Source organism: Oncorhynchus nerka, linkage group LG9a (assembly GCF_034236695.1).
Source record: "Oncorhynchus nerka isolate Pitt River linkage group LG9a, Oner_Uvic_2.0, whole genome shotgun sequence".
Taxonomy (NCBI): domain Eukaryota; kingdom Metazoa; phylum Chordata; class Actinopteri; order Salmoniformes; family Salmonidae; genus Oncorhynchus; species Oncorhynchus nerka.
The window spans coordinates 11,860,897-11,881,184 of record NC_088404.1 but is presented as its reverse complement, the minus strand read 5'-3'; the positions used below and the strand labels follow the sequence as shown (position 1 = coordinate 11,881,184).

Genomic DNA, 20,288 nt, shown 5'->3' with positions numbered 1-20,288 from the left:
ACTACAGAAGGCTGTGAGTTTGGTCGGGGACTCGGGATAAGACAGAGGACAACATTTCCATTCTGTTGCAATCGCATGAGAGGAGGAAATATATGATAAATTATAGCTAGCAGAAGATGAAGAGTTCAGTAAGGTCGAGAGAGAGAGAGAGAGAGAGAGAGAGCAAAAGAGTGAGAGGGGGGGCAGAGAGAGGGAAGAGGAGGAGAGAGAGGGGGCAGAGAGGGGAAGAGGAGGAGAGAGCGAAAGAGAGAGAGAGAGAGAGAGAGAGAGAGAGGCGGGGGGGCAGAGAGAGGGAAGAGGAGGAGAGAGCGAAAGAGTGAGCGAGAGAGAGGGGGGCAGAGAGAGGGAAGAGGAGGAGAGAGAATGAGAGTTTGTACATTTCCTCAGTGAAAGCAATGTACTGAGCAAATGTCAAATTGGCTTTTACCAAATTATTGTACGACAGACCGCATATTAACCCTGCACACCCTAATTGACAAACAAACAAACCAAAACAAAGCGCAAGTCTTCTCATGCTTTGTTGATTTAAAAAAAACTTAGACTCAATTTGGCATGAGGATTTGCTATACAAATTGATGGAAAGTGGTGGTGGGGGAACACGACATTATAAAATCCATGTACACAAACAAGTATGTGGTTAATATTGGGGGAAAAAACACGTTTCTTTCCACAGGGCCGTGGGGTGAGACAGGGATGCAGCTTAAGCCCCACCTTCTTCAACATATATATCAACAAATTGGTGAGGGCACTAGAACAGTGTGCAGCACCCAGCCTCAACTTACTAGAATCTGAGGTCAAATGTCTACTGTTTGCTGATGATCTGGTGCTTCTGTCACCAACCAAGGAGGGCCTACAGCAGCACCTAGATCTTCTGCACAGATTCTGCCAGACCTGGGCCCTGACAGTAAATCGCAGTAAGACCAAAATAATGGTGTTCCAAAAAAGGTCCAGTCGCCAGGACCCAAAATACAAATTCCATCAAGCCCTAGAGCTCACAAAAAAATATACCTACCTTTGCCTAAACATCAGCGCCACAGGTAACTTCCACAAAGCTGGGAAATTCTACATATCAATTAGGATCTGGCTAAAAATACATGAATCAGTTATAGAACCCATTGCCTTTTATGGTTGTGAGGTCTGGGGTCCGCTCACCAACCAAGAATTCACAAAATGGGACAAACACCAAATTGAGACTCTGCATGCAGAATCCTGCAAAAATATCCTCCGTGTACAACGTAAAATAAATAATGCATGCAGAGCAGAACTAGGCCGATACCCGCTAATGTTCAAAATCTAGTAAAGAGACGTTAAATTCTACAACCACCTAAAAGGAAGCAATTCCCAAACCTTCCATAACAAAGCCATTACCTACAGAAAGATGAACCTGGAAAAGAGTCCCCTAAGCAGGCTGGTCCTGGGGCTCTGTTCACAAACACAAACAGAGCCCCAGGACAGCAACACAATTAGACCCAACCAAATAATGAGAAAACAAAAAGATAATTACTTGACACATTGGAAAGAATTCACAAAAAAACAGAGCAAACTAGAATGCTGATTGGCCCTAAACAGAGAGTACACAGTGGCAGAATACCTGACCACTGTGACTGACTAAAACTTGAGGAAAGTTTTGACTATGTACAGACTCAGTGAGCATAGCCTTGCTATTGAGAAAGGCCGCCGTAGGCAGACCTGGCTCTCAAGAGAAGACAGGCTATGTGCTCACTGCCCACAAAATGAGGTGGAAACTGAGCTGCACTTCCTAACCTCCTGCCAAATGTATGACCATAGTAGAGGCACATATTTCCCTCAAATTACACAGACCCACAAAGAATTAGAAAACAAACCCAATTTTGATAAACTCACATATGTATCTGCTGGGTGAAATTCCACAGTGTGCCGTCACAGCAGCAAGATTTGGGACCTGTTGCCACAAGAAAAGGGCAACCAGTGAAGAACAAACACCATTGTAAATACAACCCATATTTATGTTTATTTATTTTCCCTTTTGTATAGACAACGCTGTATATAGACAACGCTGTATATAGACAACGCTGTATATAGACAACGCTGTATATAGACAACGCTGTATATAGACAACGCTGTATATAGACAACGCTGTATATAGACAACGCTGTATATAGACATAATATAACATTTGAAATGTCTTTATTATTTTGGAGTGTAATGTTTGCTGTAAATGTTTTATTGTTCATTTCACTTTTGTTTATTATCTACTTCACTTGATTTGGTAATGTAAACATATGTCTTTTGTTTATTATCTACTTCACTTGCTTTGGTAATGTAAACATATGTTTCCCATGCCAATAAAGCCCTTTGAATTGAATTGAATTGGGGAGGGAGGGGGGCAGAGAGAGAGAGGGGCCAGAGAGAGAGGGGGGCAGAGTGTGAGAGAGAGAGGGGGCAGAGAGAGAGAGGGGGCAGAGAGAGAGAGAGAGATTAGCTGGAATTTTGGAGGCTTTGACCATTGGTCAGCCGAGTCCATTAGTGAGGATTTGAGAAACGTCTTTGTGGAAACCATAGAAACAGTGCAGCAAAAACTACAACAACGTTTCACTCTTACACACATAAGCCACATGATTTCAGTTTAAACAGTTTGATCTGAGAACTCTAAAAAAAAGTATGTACCTACCTAGTATTTACATAGCAGCATCATAGCAATAAGGTTATAAAATAGTAATAAACTAAGCAGATGACACCTGGACTGACACCATTTTAAAAATTTTACCAGGTAAGTTGACTGAGAACACATTCTCATTTACAGCAACGACCTGGGGAATAGTTACAGGGGAGAGGAATGAGCCAATTGTAAACTGGGGATTATTAGGTGACCGTGATGGTTTGAGGGCCAGATTGGGAATTTAACACCTCTACTCTTACATGCCATGGGATCTTTAATGACCTCAGAGAGTCAGGACACCCGTTTAACATACCATCCAAAAGACGGCACCCTACACAGGGCAGTGTCCCCAATCACTGCCCTGGGGCATTAGGATATTTTTTAGACCAGAGGAAAGAGTGCCTCCTACTGGCCCTCCAACACCACTTCCAGCAGCATCTGGTCTTCCATCCAGGAACTGACCAGGACCAACCCCGCTTAGCTTCAGAAGCAAGCCAGCAGTGGTATGCAGGGTGGTATGCTGCTATGGTAATGTTCAGATTTGACCTCTCATTCTCTTGTAGGACAGGTTTGTGAGCACGAGGAGATTTGGGCATTTACAAGGGGAGGGAAGGACTCTTGACAGATGCTCAATGTAATTATTTATCTTCACACAATGCCGATAACATCTTAGAGGTAGAGCTGTGTGTCTTCGACAAATGTGTTATTTTTGTCATCATAACTGCCATGTGTGGAGACTTGTCGCTGGACACAGAACTTCAGTTCCAAGATTCAGCTGTACACCAGAGAGTTACCGACATTTATATATGACATATGTATGTTTAATGTTTACACATATCCGACATGGAAGCAATGGATGACTTGCAACTACTACAACACTGTCTGCAAGTTCAATTCCTGGAAAGCAATGACAGAACTGATTTTGAGAGCACAGACTTGCCTGTGTTGCCTCCCGCAAATCTCTCCGTCCAGACAGAACCGAACACACACACACACACAAACACACAAAAACACACACACACACAAACACACACACCACCAGATGGAACTGAGCTGGGCCCCTTCAACAAGGCTGCCCTCTCTGCTCGGTAGAAACTCTGACAGGAAAGTATGTAGGCTTCTGTTTGCTGAGTATTTCCCCACCTGAATAGCTGGCCCCCGACCCAGACCGGACTGAATGTGGACATTCTCAAGAGAGAGAAGTAGACTAGGCTATCCAGGGTGGAGGTACTGGATGGATTGTTGATCAGGTGGCCAAAGTAGGTTGGAGGAAGGATTGTGTGTGTGTGTGTGTGTGTGTGTGTGTGTGTGTGTGTGTGTGTGTGTGTGTGTGTGTGTCTCCTGTGGTGAGAATGAACAGCAGTATAGTGGTGAGGAGATTCATACTTACATCAACATGGAACATTAAAAACATCCCTCTCCATCTCACACACAGATGGACTGCTATTTTCCTACAACATCAGTGTTATTTAGATCAAGGAAAGGCCCAATAGTGTGATTATATTGTTTTTCAAAAAAGCAACAAATAGATATTGTCCCGTATAAATAAATATTGTCTCAAGAAATACCTAAAATATATGTTCGCAGAGTACATTCCAAATTCATTGTTCAATAGAGAGGAAAAATCTTCTGTAAAAAAAACCCAGTGGGGATTATATGACACAGATTCATACAGTATCTAAATTTGATTTCAATGGGGTCCATATGGAACCAACATACACCAGAGGCCCCTGGGGGGCGACATTACACTGGCTGTCCTGCAGTGTTGTGTTCGAGACCACCTAAAGCGAGACCGATTCAGGACCAAGATCAGTGCTAATCGAGTCAATCGAGTCAAGGGGGGCAAGACCGAGTCAAGACAGAGACCAGAAAAATGCAAGTCCAATTCAAGACCATGATTGTAATTATGTCAAATCGCCAACCTTAATAACAGTTAAAAATGTCCAGTATTTTGGGTTCATATTTCAGAATTTTTTACAATTCTTTAAACGTTCAGATTGGTGAGGAAATGCATGCTGAGGGAAAATAGAGAGCCATTCTAAAAATAACTAGTAAGAGCAACTTTCAAACAATATCCACCACTGTTCCCTACCAGCGACTTCAAATCAAATCTAATCACATTTTATTGGTTGCATACACATATTTATCAGATGTTATTTCTGGTGTAGCGAAATGCTTGTGTTCCTAGCTCCAACAGTAGAGTAATAACCAACAATAGACAACAATACACACGTATCTAACAAGTAAAATAATGGAATCAAGAAATATAGAAATATTAGTACGAGCAATGTCGGAGTCTGGAGTATATATATATACACTACCAGTCAAAAGTTTGGACACAACTACTCATTCAAGGGTTTTTCTTTATTTGTACTATTTTCTACATTGTAGAATTATAGTGAAGACATCAAAACTATGAAATAACACATATGGAGTCATAAAGTAACCAGAAAAGTGTTAAACAAATCAAAATATATAATATAGACTCTTCAAAGTGAAGGAAATGCAACCAACAAGTGCTCAGCATATGTGGGAATTTCTTCAAGACTGTTGGAAAAGCATTCCAGGTGAAGCTGGTTGAGAGAATGCCATGAGTGTGCAAAGCTGTCATCAAAACAAAGGGTGGCTACTTTGAAGAATCTCAAATATAAAATATATTTTGATAAAAAAATTGTTGGTTACTACATGAAGAGTCCATATGTGTTATTTCATAGTTTTGATGTCTTCACTATAATTCTACAATTTAGAAAATAGTACAACTAAAGAAAAACCCTTGGATGAGTAAGTGTATCCTGACTTTTGATTGGTACTGAAACAGGCAGGGAGCAGGCCTCGAACCCTAGCCCGAGGTCCAGCCTGCTCAAACGGCTGGGCATGCTCAAAAGCATGCTCAAACGGCTGGGTCGATATCCGCCCAGGGTCGTTATAAATATGTGATGGGATGTATAGACAATATGCATGTGGTAATGGTTTGAATAAGTAGTATATCAGAAGAATACTATATGTACAGGAATAGTTAAATAGGACAGGAATACAGTATATACATATGAAATGGGTAAAACAGATTTAAAGACATTCTGATGAGCGCAACAAAGTTTGAGGATATTTTATCAATAAAAGTAGAAATCAGCAATCGTGCCAGTAAATTAGCAAGCCCACGATTCAATAGGCGATAAGAAATTAATGTGTCATGAAAGAAGCGTGGATATTTGACCTGGCAAAGCGGTTTTATGCGCTGACTGAATGGGAGCTGATAATCAGGCTCAGAGTTTTTTTTTTTAATGAGCTGGTCTCGGAAATAAATTACGAGTCCTCACTTTCCAAGATCGAGTCAATATCGAGTAAAAATGTATCCGACACCGAGACAATACACTCAATGGGGTCTCAAGACCGGACAGTACAACACTGCTGTCCTGTCCGGTGTGTATGGTAGCCGGTAGCGATCACAGCGAAGGGTGGCGCTATTTCACCTAGTGACCGTGGTCTGAAAATGTTTTTTTGATGACACTGCGGTGGTAGTAGTTAGTAAGCAGCAGTAATGCTGTGTTCAACTACTTGTGGGAACTTGGAAACTCGGAAATGTCCGACTTGCTAACTGGTTATAGGTATACACGCGGTGTTGAACGACTCATCAAGTCGGACATTTCTTAGGTCATAGTTCCGACTAGCATTTTAACGCGGCCTAAGTAGGCAGGCACCCCTCACGAGCGATCTATTGTGATCATCGGTTCGCACAGCTGGTCTGTTCTCCTACTGAAAAGGGAACGGAACACTCGCTACGGCTTCTTTTCCACCAGGTTCTTGACTTCGAATCCTCAATAGTCATGCTGGAAGCGACACCTTCGCAGATTTAGGCGACATTATCGGAGATAATAAACTAGCACACGCAGACAACAAAGTATTCCTCTTTTTACGGGGTGTGGAAAGACTGCATCCGGACTGAAAAGAAACTCCGGGGACGGGGACACTGGTCGGAACAACGCACATCGTTTCTGGTGAGCGCTATAGTTACATTTTCTTCTGGGTCCTTTGCAATATTGCAACAAATGTTAGCCTACTGTACAAGTGGCTTGGTGATAACGGCTTGAGGTGGCTACATTCATACAACAACAACAAGACACACTCTACCCTGCATTGTCACAAAATGGGGTAGCAATGTTTTCTTCACTGCTGTGTGTTTGTCAATGCCTTTGAATTTGTTATTGTGGGGGCCAGGCTGTTTTCTATTGGAGTTATCCTAGGCTTTGGGATGTAAACTGGATACCCTCTCCACTGAGAATAATTACACGTTTAAAAGGCACGCCGCTACTATCATGTTTTATGTGGGATAGATAAGTGTGCACAATTTGTTGCTGAATTCGCAGAAAGATGTTCTTGTTTGATAAGGAAAGATACAATTATTTCCCAAAACAGGGTTAAGAGGAACCAAAATAAAATATTAATTTGAAACATATTTGGCAAAAAAACACCACATTATCCCTGCTAGTTTAGAATGTAGGCTTATGTGGGCGTGTATTGGGTAAATCCATTTAAATTCAAACACTTTTTGACAGCATCCCCTTTGATATAAACAACATTCCATACGTTTGCCCATGGAAGAAGTGGTCAGAAAGTTACATTTTTGGACCTGAATGCCAAAACATTCAAGAGATAACGCTGCTCGAAGTTGTCACATTCTGCATTCCCCCTGCACCCCCCCCCCCCCCCCCCTATAAGCTTACAAACTATTTGATCTATTTATCTATTTTAATATTTATTGAAAATGTAAAATACATTTTAAAAAATGGGTAATTTTTAAACAATGTCAAATATTTTAAAAAATGCGTAAGCCACTTTTTTCTCATATTATTATAACAATTCATTTAATTTGTAAAGCGCTTCTCACACCCAAGCCTCCCCCGCCCCCCTCAAAAAACCCGATCCAAAACACACAACATAGACCACTAACAAAGCTACATAATGGTGTGGTCAGATCCGAGGGACAAGAGAACAGAATTAGCAGAGGTCCTTGAAAGCTTTTCTTAAGCTGTGCCTTAAAGGAGGACAGAGACTCTGCATTATGTTGTTGCTTACACCCTATTTCACATCATCTGAGGTTTTTGTGTTGTGCCTGTCATCGGTTGAGACGCAACATGCTCTTGAAAACAGAATGGGTTGTCATTTCAGTCATAGAATGGACCTATCCCTCCAGACCACTGCACTTTAGTTGGTACACCTTTTAAATTGAAATGTTAACTTGTAATTACTACCATAAACATGATCGTTGTTCCACCCACTGTTGAATGCCAACTTAAATGGTCACGTCTATTCTATTATCTATATTTCCATGATTACAATAGGTTTCCTATGGATGATTGACAGTATCATTTAAAACAACAGATATTCAAGTCAATATTCTCTGATGTGTGGACCTCCAACCATCTTTATACCATTTGAATGTTGATGTTAATATTTGATTACCATTTTATTCAAGAGCAGCACAACACAAACCGTAGACGATGTCAAATAGGATCTAAGCTACAACATCTGTAAATATATTTTTAAAAATCTGAGTTTACACGTTTTTAGATCATTGGCATTAAATGTCAATTATTTTATAATAAAAATAAATAAATCTGAAACCCTGTTTGTAAACTTGAAAAAATTATATCAATCTAAACCATTTGTCTGTTCCAGTGTTGAAGATGTGCAGGGCTCTACACAGTGCGACCATTTTACTCTCATATGTGCATAAATAGTTTTCTGTGCGACCTGGAATTTAAATTTAGGACCCACCAGTACACCCAGAAAAATGAAGGATTCTAGCTTCAATACCCCAAATATTTTTCATTGTGCGCCTACATTTTTCAATTTAGGCACACCTGTGCTCCTTGTAAAACATTTTTTTTTTTACATTTCAGTGTGAAGCTATGACATGGATGTCTTATGATATAGTGGGGTATGCAAAATGGGGCGATTTTGAGCACCTGTAATCTCTTGAATGTGTTGGCGTTAAGGTCCAAGAAGTCACTTTCTGAGCACTTCTACAATGGGCTAATATGTATGTAAGGTTTGGTTCAAATCAAAAGGGGTGCCGTCAAAAAATGACTGAATTCAAATGAATTGACCGTGTTATTGTGAAGTGATGATACCCAACATTAATTTACTGACCCCTATTTTAAATCTCTCGTGCTTTATGTGTTTTATGTGGACCCCTAGGAAGAGGTGCTGCTGCATGTGCAGTAGTTAATGGGGATCATAATAATCTAAACCTGTTTGTTTTCCAAAAATATTTCTAGAACAAAATCATTTTTGAATGAAATCCTTTTCAAATTAAATCCTTAGTGTATATATGCCAATCCTCTCCCAAAAGGCTTTAGTCTACTTTTATGTAAAAACCTACATTCTGTACATTATATTTAACTAAATTAATAGAGAATGGATTGCATCCAACATCCCAGAGAAATATTAGTGATTATCTACACTTTTTTTTGTTTGAATTTGTGTCGTGTGGAGATCAAATCAAATGTTTCTTGTCACATGCGCCAAATACAGCAGGTGTAGACCTTAATGTGAAATGCTGAATACAACAGGTGTAGACCTTACTGTGAAATGCTTACTTACAAGCCCTTAACCAACAATGCAGTTCTAGAAATAGAGTTAAGAAAATATTTACTAAATAAAGTTTTAAAAAATCTAATCAAAGTAACAATACATTTACATAACAATAACAAGGCATACAGGGGGTACTGAGTCAATGTGCGGGGGTACAGGTTAGTCGAGGTAATTTGTAAAGTGACTATGCATAGATAATAGACAGCGAGTTGCAGCAGCATAAAAACAAGGGGGGGGGGGGGTGTCAATGTAAATAGTCTGGGTGGCCATTTGATTAGTTGTTCAGCAGTCTTATGGCTTGGGGGTAGAAGCTGTTAAGGAGCCTTTTGGTCTGAGACTTGGTGCTTCGGTATAGCAGAGAGAACAGTCTATGACTTGGGGGTAGAAGCTGTTTAACTTCTTGGATATAGTGGGCGCTCTTTTAATTTATGGATAAAAAACGTTCCCGTTTTAAACAAGATATTTTGTCAAGAAAATATGCTCGACTATGCATATAATTGACAGCTTTGGAAAGAAAACACTCTGACGTTTCCAAAACTGCAAAGATATTGTCTGTGAGTGCCACAGAACTAATGTTACAGGCGAAACCAAGATAACATTTCATACAGGAAGTGCCCCAGATTTTGAATGCGCTGTGTTCCAATGTCTCCTTATATGGCTGTGTATGGGTCACGAATGAGCTTAGACTTTCTGTCGTTTCCCCAAGGTGTTGACAGCATTGTGACGTATTTGTAGGCAAATCATTGGAAGATTGACCTTAACCTGTTGCTTCTACTCGGGACGCTTGCGTCCCAACTAGAGCTCTGGAAATGCAAATGCGCTACGCTAAATGCTAATAGTATTAGTTAAAACTCAAAAGTTCATTAAAATACACATGCAGGGTATCGAATTAAAGCTACACTCGTTGTGAATCCAGGCAACAAGTCAGATTTTTAAAATGCTTTTCGGCGAAAGCATGAGAAGCTATTATCTGATAGCATGCAACACCCCAAAAGACCCACAGGGGACGTAAACAAAATAATTAGCATTTCGGCGTTACACAAACCGCACAATAAAATAGAAAACATTCATTACCTTTCACCATCTTCTTTGTTGGCACTCCTAGATGTCCCATAAACACTATTTGGGTCTTTATTTCGATTAAATCGGTCCATATAAAGCCTAGATATCGTTATATGTAGACTGTGTGATAAACGAAAAAAACATCGTTTCAAAACGTAACGTCATTTTTTAAAATTCAAAAAGTCGACGATAAACTTTCACAAAACACTTCGAAATACGTTTGTAATGCAACTTTAGGTATTAGTAAACGTTAATAAGCGATAAAATTCATCAGGAGGCGATGTAAAGATCATTAGCTGTCCGTCTGGAAAAATGTCCGGCTAGAAACTCAACGAAAATATCCGGTCCTAGACCGGAAAAGATACGGTGTCCTGCATGTGTTTGACCAAGAAAAAACTCGAAGGGAAATGACAAGACTCTAGACACCGTGTGGAAGCTGTAGGTACTGCAACCTCAGTCAATTAATTGTGGTTCACGTTTATCAATGGGTTCAAGTAGCGCATGGATATATTTTCCCATTTTCAGTGATCAGTTTTTCCTGTGCTTTTCGATGTAAATGCCGTTCTGGTAAAGCCACAGCAGTGATTTAACCAGTTTTTTAAACATCTGAGTGTTTTCTATCCACACAGACTAAGCAAATGCATATACTATATTCCTGGCATGAGTAGCAGGGCGCTGAAATGTTGCGCGATTTTTAACAGAATGTTCAAAAAAGTAGAGGGTCGACATAAGAGGTTAAGAGACTACATCTACCAGGTGGCCGCTTGGTGTCCTCCGTTGCAATTATTGCGTAATCTCCAGCTGCGTGTATTTTTCGTTTGCTTCGAGGAGAAACACAGCTGCCACGAATGATTTATCATTGAATAGATATGTGAAAAACACCTTGAGGATTGATTCTAAACAACGTTTGCCATGTTTCTGTCGATATTATGGAGTTAATTTGGTAAAAAGTTTGGCGTTGTAGAGACTGCATTTTCAGATTATTTTCTTAGCCAAACGTGATGAACAAAACGGAGCGATTTCTCCTACACAAATAATATTTTTGGAAAAAATGAACATTTGCTATCTAACTGAGTCTCCTCATTGAAAACATCCGAAGTTCTTCAAAGGTAAATGATTTTATTTGAATGCTTTTCTTGTTTTTGTGAAAATGTTGCCTGCTGAATGCTAGGCTTAATGCTATGCTAGCTATCAATACTCTTACACAAATGCTTGTGTAGCTATGGTTGAAAAGCATATTTTGAAAATCTGAGATGACAGTGTTAACAAAATGCTAAGCTTGTGAGTGAATATATTTATTTAATTTCATTTGCGATTTTCATGAATAGTTAACGTTGCGTTATGGTAATGAGCTTGAGGCTATAATTACGCTCCCGGATAAGGGATTGCTCGACGCTAGAGGTTAAGGAGCCTGTTGGTCTGAGACTTGGTGCTTCGGTATAGCAGAGAGAACAGTCTGACTTGGCTGACTGGAGTCTTTGACAATATTCTGGGCCTAGTATATAGGTCCTGGGTGACAGGAGGCTTGGCCCCAGTGATGTATTAAGCCATACGCACTACCCTCTGTAGCGCTGTACTGTCAGATGCCGAGCAGTTGCCATACCAGGCGGTGATGCAACTTGATGGTGCAGCTGTAGAACTTTTTGAGGATCTGGGGACCCATGCTAAATCTTTTCAGTCTCCTGGGGAAGAGAAGGTGGTGTTGTGCCCTCTTCACGACTTTCTTGGTGTGTTTGGATACGAAGGCGGGGACGATACTAAACTCAGCAAAAAAAGAAACGGCCCACCAGCCATACTGCTCGTTCTCTGCGTGATTTCCTGCAAGACAGGAATGTCAGTGTTCTGCCATGGCCAGCGAAGAGCCCGGAACTCAATCCCATTGAGCACGTCTGGGACCTGTTGAATCGGAGGGTGAGGGCTAGGGCCATTCACCCGCAGAAATATCCAGGAACTTGCAGGTGCCTTGGTGGAAGAGTGGGGTAACATCTCACAGCAAGAACTGGCAAATCTGGTGCAGTCCATGAGGAGGAGATGTACTGCAGTACTTAATGCAGCTGGTGGCCACACCAGATACTGACTGTTACTTTTGATCTTGACCCCCCCCCCCCCCCCCTTTGTTCATTATTCAATTTCTGTTAGTCACATATCTGTGGAACTTATTCAGTTTGTCTCAGTTGTTGAATCTTGTTATGTTCATACAAATATTTACAAATGTTAAGTTTGCTGAAAATAAACGCAGTTGACAGTGAGAGGACGTTTCTTTTTTTTGCTGAGTTGAGTTCACTATTTTTCCAAGGCAAAAATGAAAACGCGAAGCAGACCAAACTCTTTGGTCCTCTAAAAATCTGTAGTATGTAAAATATTGTTTGTTTATAGCTTGCAAAATAAATCAATGTGACTCTGGATGACAACATAATGATGTTAGTTGCCAACATTACGGCAGTTTACCGAAAGAAGTTAAATCTGCTTTTTGTTTCCTTGTCACAGTACAGGTATCGTCCCAGTCCTACTAGATACATGGTGATACATTAGTTGGCATGATGGAGCCTTGCTGCTTGGCAGACAGAACCCTGTAGAGCAGCTTTACAGTACAGACTACAAGAGGGTGTTTCTCTGGGTTCACTTCAAGGATGACTCAAGTGGTAGTCAGTTTCATGGTATTCCTTCCGTGTGTGTGGGGTGTGTGGCAGGATGTCCTGAAGGAAGACGTCATTGTTCTGAATGTGATCTCACTCAGCCTGAGGGACCATGTACACACACACTATAGACTACACTTCCTTTGTAAAGCTAGTGCCTGCTCTGGGCCAGAACTCCCCTGTGTATCTAGCCTGGAGCTGGCTGTTATAGTGTATTGATTACCGGTATTGTAAAGTTGGAATAACCAGTGTGTGTATATATTGTTACTTCTATGTTGGAGTCTAGACCATTTCAAAGAATTGGAAAGTAAATTGACCCAAGCTCTGGTGGAAAGTATGTCAGCCTGAGTTCATGTGTAGACCTGGACTGCTATTTTTTGTTTTTGGTGTCAGACATTTTTATTTATTTTTACCTTTATTTAACTAGGCAAGTTAGTAAATACTGGTTAACTCAAAAGTTAGTCAGTTAAGAACAAATTCTTATTTTCAATGACGGCCTAGGAACAGTGGGTTAACTGCCTGTTCAGGGGCAGAACGACAGATTTGCACCTTGTCAGCTCGGGGATTTGAACTTGCAACCTTTCGGTTACTAGTCCAACGCTCTAACTAGGCTACGCTGCCGCCCCGAAATGTCAAGCTGTTGTGCCTAAAGGCGTCTGCCTGCTTCCTGGCGGTTTGGAAGAGTTTGTGCATATGACACCATTTTGTGACGTTTTTTGTTTGTTCTGGACTTTGGTGAGGTTTTTTTTCCGGCTGTTTGGGCACATGTTTTCTGAAGGCAAGCCACAGTTCGGAGCTGAAGTCTACGCCCCTCCATCGGTGATTGGTCAACACTAGGGATTCTTTGTTGTCATTCATTGAGAGATGACTCATTTTCATGCAAATTCTTTCATTGACAAATGCAGCACGGAACATCTTAGTTAGATGTAAAATTGCGCGACTAAGATTTCCTCTGCAAAAAATGTCAAATTAATGACAGATTTCTTGAGTTATCTGCGATTAATTCAGACTATTTTGAGTTAGCCAGTATTTACTATGGCGTCTCAAAATGGACAAACAGTACTATAACAGATTGAACAATGAGACACATATTTCACTGGATGTTTAAATGTGAAGTACCTGCTTGGCGTTTCCACTCAATACCAACCATGGTAGTGAGAGGAAGCCCACTGGCGGGCAGTGGGAGAAGATGGAACGAGATGGAATGAGCACATTTTCTCATCAATGAAACATTTGATCGCAATACAGTTTTCTGTTCCCAGAACTAGAATGAACAGGTTTGTATGATGATGCTAGAATGTGCCAATAGGATCTCTCTCGCTCATGCTTAACTCTGCCTCCCTCCCTCCTTGCTTGTTCTGCCCACTCATTTGTTCCAATTGGAAATGACAGGCTGTGGTCTATCTTGGGTTAGTTATAAGAATCTATTGCCGCTTTTTAAAAAGTTTTTCATGCGAACGTCTTTTGAAGGGATTATGCGAGCACATTCGTTCGGCTAGCAGCGTTCGGCTAAGTGCCAGCCAAACTGAACAGCGCTGACACCTTAAAGACCCCGGTTCTACAGCAGCACAATCGAGAGCGCCATCACCGCCTGGTATGGCAACTGCATCACCCTCAACCCGAAAGGCCCTACAGACGTTGGTGCGGAAGGCCCAATACATCACTGGGGGCCAGCTCCCTGTCCTCCAGGACATCTACACCAGGAGATGTCTGAGGAAGGCCCGAAAGATCGTCAAGAACTCGTCACCTGAGCCACAGACTTAACTCTATTACCATCTGGCAAGCGGTACCAGAGTATCAGGTCTCGCACCAACAGGCTCCAAGACAGCCTTTACCACCAGGCCATCAGACTGCTGAAAAGCTAAACCTAGCTGTCTCCCTGAACCGTCCTGCACCTTAGTGACTATGCACTGACTACTTACTCTCACTCACTCACACAATGGAATTGATCCCAGCTGCTGTTCTAATATATACTATTGATTCCACTACCCACTTTATATTTGTAAATACAGTCCATTGCTACTATGCATAGCTGAAAATCTGTCCACAATCATTTAGCCCACGTTGTTAATCATTTTTGTATGGAGGTCAATGAGTGTTGAGTTTGGTCAACAAAATATATAATTGCTAATTTGGTACATGATGCTTATTTGATAGAATAAAAGTATTTTTTTTATTTAACCTTTATTTAACTAGGCAAGTCAGTTAAGAATAAATTCTTATTTACAATGATGGCCAAGGAACAGTGGGTTAACTGCCTTGTTCTGGGGCAGAACGACAGATCTTTACCTCATCAGCTCGGGGATTCGATCTAGCAACCTTTCGGTTACTGGCCCAACGCTCTAACCACTAAGCTACCTACCGCCCCAGTAATGGTTTGGTTTTTACGAATGCACTGATATAAGTGGATGCGAGTGGCATTTCGGGCAACTTTGGGGGGAAAAAGACAATCTGAGTTGTGCCTGGTGTCATAGAGATAGATGACTCATCATGGATATAACCCATTTTAGCATAGACTTTGCCATTGAGGGTTCCACCATTTTAAAGTAGTCAACTGGGTAGGGATTCCTATGAGTTGGGAGAAATCAGCCAATGAAGAAGAAAATTGACTACATTAAAATGGAGATAGCTTTGATGCTATCACAGAGGCTATAATGGCACAGATACAAAGATGGTCCCACCTGATCTTGGTTCCCCCTGCATGCCTTCATCTTTAAGGACATGTATTTCCGTTGTTAAAGCAGTCACATGTCTATCTTGTCACTATAGACAATCTTTGGTAAAGCGGTGGTTGGAAAATGTGTAATTTGTCTTTGATACTCTGATTGGTTAGAGATGATCCTATCGCGGATTACTTTTGTACAGTGCCCCTCATCACCACAAATGACTTCACTGATGGCAGTCTCAGACTAAAGTCTGCGGTGAACATCAGAGTAACAAAGAATTTAGTGTGAGTCGTCAGGCTATGCCAAAACTCCATCCCACACAAAACAGGCTGAAACTTCACGCTGTCCTTTTAAACAGCTCTTACACTGAAAGGGTATTTATCATAATTTTCACAATTTTAGAGTATTATTTCATCTCAGTGTGGAACTATTTATATAAAACACAAGAAAATCACATTTGTTACTGCAGTGGGTCTTTTTAAGCAGACCAATGACAGCTAGCTGAAGGTTAGTGTCGCCTCTCACTAGTCCCCAACAGAGCAGCTGCCATGACACACTCCGCGCGCACACGGAATCCACACCACACACTCCCCATTCCTATAACTCCGATCTATAAATAACCATTCATACCAAGTCTTCCTCTATCTCTGCTGTATTAACATAATAGAACTCTGCCATCCAGGCTCCCAACGCAGCCCCTCCTGAAATGCAGTTGCCATAGACAACTAATCTTAGTGAGCAAATTTAGCTCCCTGGCCTGTCACCCAACTCTCTCAATTTGCACCGCATCGCCATGCACCTCCCAAATGTGGTAACAATGTGTAGGGCTCTGTATAGCTCCGCATTGACATGATTGGTTGACGGTAGGTGGTGGCGGGACATCCTGTATCAACACAAACTCACTTCCTTGACAACAGCTCTGCGCTGAGGCTGTGTCACCGAAAATGCTGCACGGTCAATGCAGTCGTCAGATTGACCATACACAAAGCACTTCTCTCCTCAAAATGCGCGCTCTCCTGCCAGTTTGTGCACTTTCATTGTTTTAATCACATCATTGTGTGAAGTCTTTGATTGTTAGTGTATGTCAATTCCCCATTGCATATATCACCCGAGTACATTTACTGTCATGCTCTGATCCAGAGGAATTGTCATAAAATAGGCCTACTTCTTATTGGTGCTTGACTTGGACTGAAATAGGTTCCTGTACTCATTTTGGGTGCTGGTACTGTTTATATTTAGGTGCAGGAGCTCCACAATACTTTCGAGCTCATATTCTAAAAGAGGAACAGGAGCTCGAGCAGTAGAACATTTGTGGCAGCAGGTAGCCTAGTGGTTAAAATGTTGGGCCAGTTACCGAAAGGTTCCAAGATTGAATCCCTGAGCTGACAAGGTTGACTAAAAAATCTGTTCTGCCCCTGAAAAAGGCAGTTAACCCACGGCTCCCTAGTAGGCCATCATTGAAAATACACATTTGTTCTTAACTGACTTGCCTAGTTAAAATTATTATTATTTTTAAATTCTATTTTAAGTTCCTTGCAGACAGGCCATGTGTAGGCAGGATATTTTCTAACTGCAGGCTGCAATGTTTTTAATTTGTTGGCTTTATGTAGGCTATTTTTCCATATTTACATACATACACATGAGAAAGGTTGCCGACTCCTCGTGTAGCCTATTGCCTGGCAACTTGAGAGTAATAGCAGGAGCATAGTTGGCATATGCTTGATTCTTATTTCATCAAACCGTAAGTTTGAAAAATCAGACGAGCTCAATGCATATTGTTGATTGTATTAAAACACACAGGGTGTGTCGGTCTATACAGTGGGGCAAAAAAGTGTTTAGTCAGCCACCAATTGTGCAAGTTCTCCCACTTAAAAAGATGAGAGGCCTGTAATTTTCATCATAGGTACACTTCAACTATGACAGACAAAATGAGAAACAAATCCAGAAAATGACATTGTAGAATTTTTTTTATGGATTTATTAGCAAATTATGGTGGAAAATAAGTATTTGGTCACCTACAAAAAAGCAAGATTTCTGGCTCTCACAGACCTGTAACTTCTTCTTTAAGAGGCTCCTCTGTCCTCCACTCGTTACCTGTATTAATGGCACCTGTTTGAACTTGTTATCAGTATAAAAGACACCTGTCCACAACCTCAAACAGTCACACTCCAAACTCCACTATGGCCAAGACCAAAGAGCTGTCAAAGGACACCAGAAACAAAATTGTAGACCTGCACCAGGCTGGGAAGACTGAATCAGAAATAGGTAAGCAGCTTGGTTTGAAGAAATTAACTTTGGGTGCAATTATTAGGAAATGGAAGACATACAAGACCACTGTTAATCTCCCTCGATCTGGGGCTCCACGCAAGATCTCACCCCGTGGGGTCAAAATGATCACAAGAATGGTGAGCAAAAATCCCAGAACCACACGGGGGGACGTAGTGAATGACCTGCAGAGAGCTGGGACCAAAGTAACAAAGCCTACCATCAGTAATACACTACGCCGCCAGGGACTCAAATCCTGTAGTGCCAGACGTGTCCCCCTGCTTAAGCCAGTACATGTCCAGGCCCATCTGAAGTTTGCTAGAGAGCATTTGGATGATCCAGAAGAAGATTGAGAGAATGTCAGATGAAACCAAAATAAAACTCAACTCGTCGTGTTTGGAGGACAAATAATGCTGAGTTGCATCCAAATAACACCACTACTGTGAAGCATGGGGGTGGAAACATCATGCTTTGGCGCTGTTTTTCTGCAAAGGGACCAGGACGACTGATCCGTGTAAAGGAAAGAATGAATGGGGCCATGTATTGTGAGATTTTGAGTGAAAACCTCCTTCCATCAACAAGGGCATTGAAGATGAAACGTGGCTGGGTTTTCAGCATGACAATGATCCCAAACACACCGCCCGGGCAACGAAGGAGTGGCTTCTTAAGAAGCATTTCAAGGTCCTGGAGTGGCCTAGCCAGTCTCCAGATCTCAACCCCATAGAAAATCTTTGGAGGGAGTTGAAAGTCCGTGTTGCCCAGCAACAGCCCCAAAACATCACTGCTCTAGAGGAGATCTGCATGGAGGAATGGGCCAAAATAACAGCAACAGTGTGTGAAAACCTTGTGAAGACATACAGAAAACGTTTGACCTCTGTCATTGCCAACAAAGGGTATATGACAAAGTATTGAGAAACATTTGTTATTGACCAAATACTTATTTTCCACCATAATTTGCAAATAAATTAATTAAAAATCGTATGTGATTTTCTGGATTTTTTTTCTCATTTTGTCTGTCATAGTTGAAATATACCTATGATGAAAATTACAGGCCTCATCTTTTTAAGTGGGAGAACTTGCACAATTGATGGCTGACTAAGTACTTTTTTGCCCCACTGTATATGGAAAAATACACTTAAACAAAATATATATTCTATTGGTCGAAAGAGCAGACTTTCAGTCAACCAATATATATATTTTTTGTCGTGGACAGCCTCACAAGTACAGACAACTTTACTCCAGCAGGAGAAGGCTGGTTCTGGGGTAAGAACAGCCTCTCTAAAGCTATTAGGGTATATCCCAAATGGCACTTTGTTCCCTATTCGGTGCACTACTTCTGACCAGGACATCTAAAGTGGCTTCCTATTCCCTACATAGTTGGAATAGTGTGTAATTTGTGAGTCAGCCCTAAAGGCCTAAAGAGAACAATGTCTGTGTTTTGAGCCTCTGATATTCTGGCTCCCACCTGCCCTTACTGTCGATAAGGAAGCTCACACACCTTTGTGTGTGTGACTGACTGCTGTGAAACACTGTGGCAGACAGGCTGAAGCTGTTATGTGAACGAGAGGGGCAGAGAAAGGCTGATAATTGGTGTCCTCTGTGATGATAATGTTGTTGCCTTTATGTGTGTGTGTGTGAGTGAGTGAGTGAGTTGCTGGCTGTTGTGCTTTGTGACTCTCCACAAGGCAAGGGTCTTTGATGAAACCACTCCTGAGTGATTATCTCATTATGAACAAAGCGAAGGCCAGATGACCAAATAGATTTCTCTGGTTATGTCTTAAATAGCACCCTGTTCCCTACTTAGGGCACTACTTTAGACCAGAGCCCTGTGGGAATAGGGATCCGTTTGAGATGTTGGCTATCTCTAGCTTAATCTCCATTATGAACAAAGGAACACGGATGTTGCCTCCTGCTTTCCTTTCTGTTTATATGTTGAGCTGGTACACAGCTGGCTAGTAAACAGACAGATAGCATCAGTCCTAGGATTCAGCTGTGTATTTAAGCAATAAGACACGAAGGGTGTGGCCAAATCAAATTATATTGGTCACATGCACATATTTAGCAGATGGTATTGGTCACATGCACATATTTAGCAGATGGTATTGGTCACATGCACATATTTAGCAGATGGTATTGGTCACATGCACATATTTAGCAGATGGTATTGGTCACATGCACATATTTAGCAGATGGTATTGGTCACATGCACATATTTAGCAGATGGTATTGGTCACATGCACATATTTAGCAGATGTTATAGCGGGTGTCGTGAAATGCTTGTGTTCCTAGCTCCAACAGTGCAGTAATATCTAATAATACACAAGAATACACACATCTAAAAGTAAAATTATGGAATTTAGAAATATTAGGACGAGGAATGTCGGAGTCGTGTGTGTGTGTGTGTGTGTGTGTGCACTGCTGAGGAGT

General features: G+C 41.3%; 1 protein-coding gene across 4 annotated transcripts in view; it reads left to right on the top strand.

The window, feature by feature from the left end:
- The first annotated feature begins 6,146 nt into the window (after positions 1-6,146).
- The window catches only part of LOC115133923 (cyclin-dependent kinase 17-like), a 73,937-nt gene continuing 59,795 nt past the window's right edge, over positions 6,147-20,288 (top strand). For 3 of the 4 annotated variants that reach the window (XM_065022311.1, XM_065022309.1, XM_065022310.1), the window contains exon 1: positions 6,148-6,633. The gene's annotated coding sequence lies outside the window, so the exon portion shown is untranslated. Of the gene's footprint in view, positions 6,634-20,288 lie in introns of all 4 variants that reach the window. The other variant, XM_065022312.1, reaches the window with a different exon arrangement.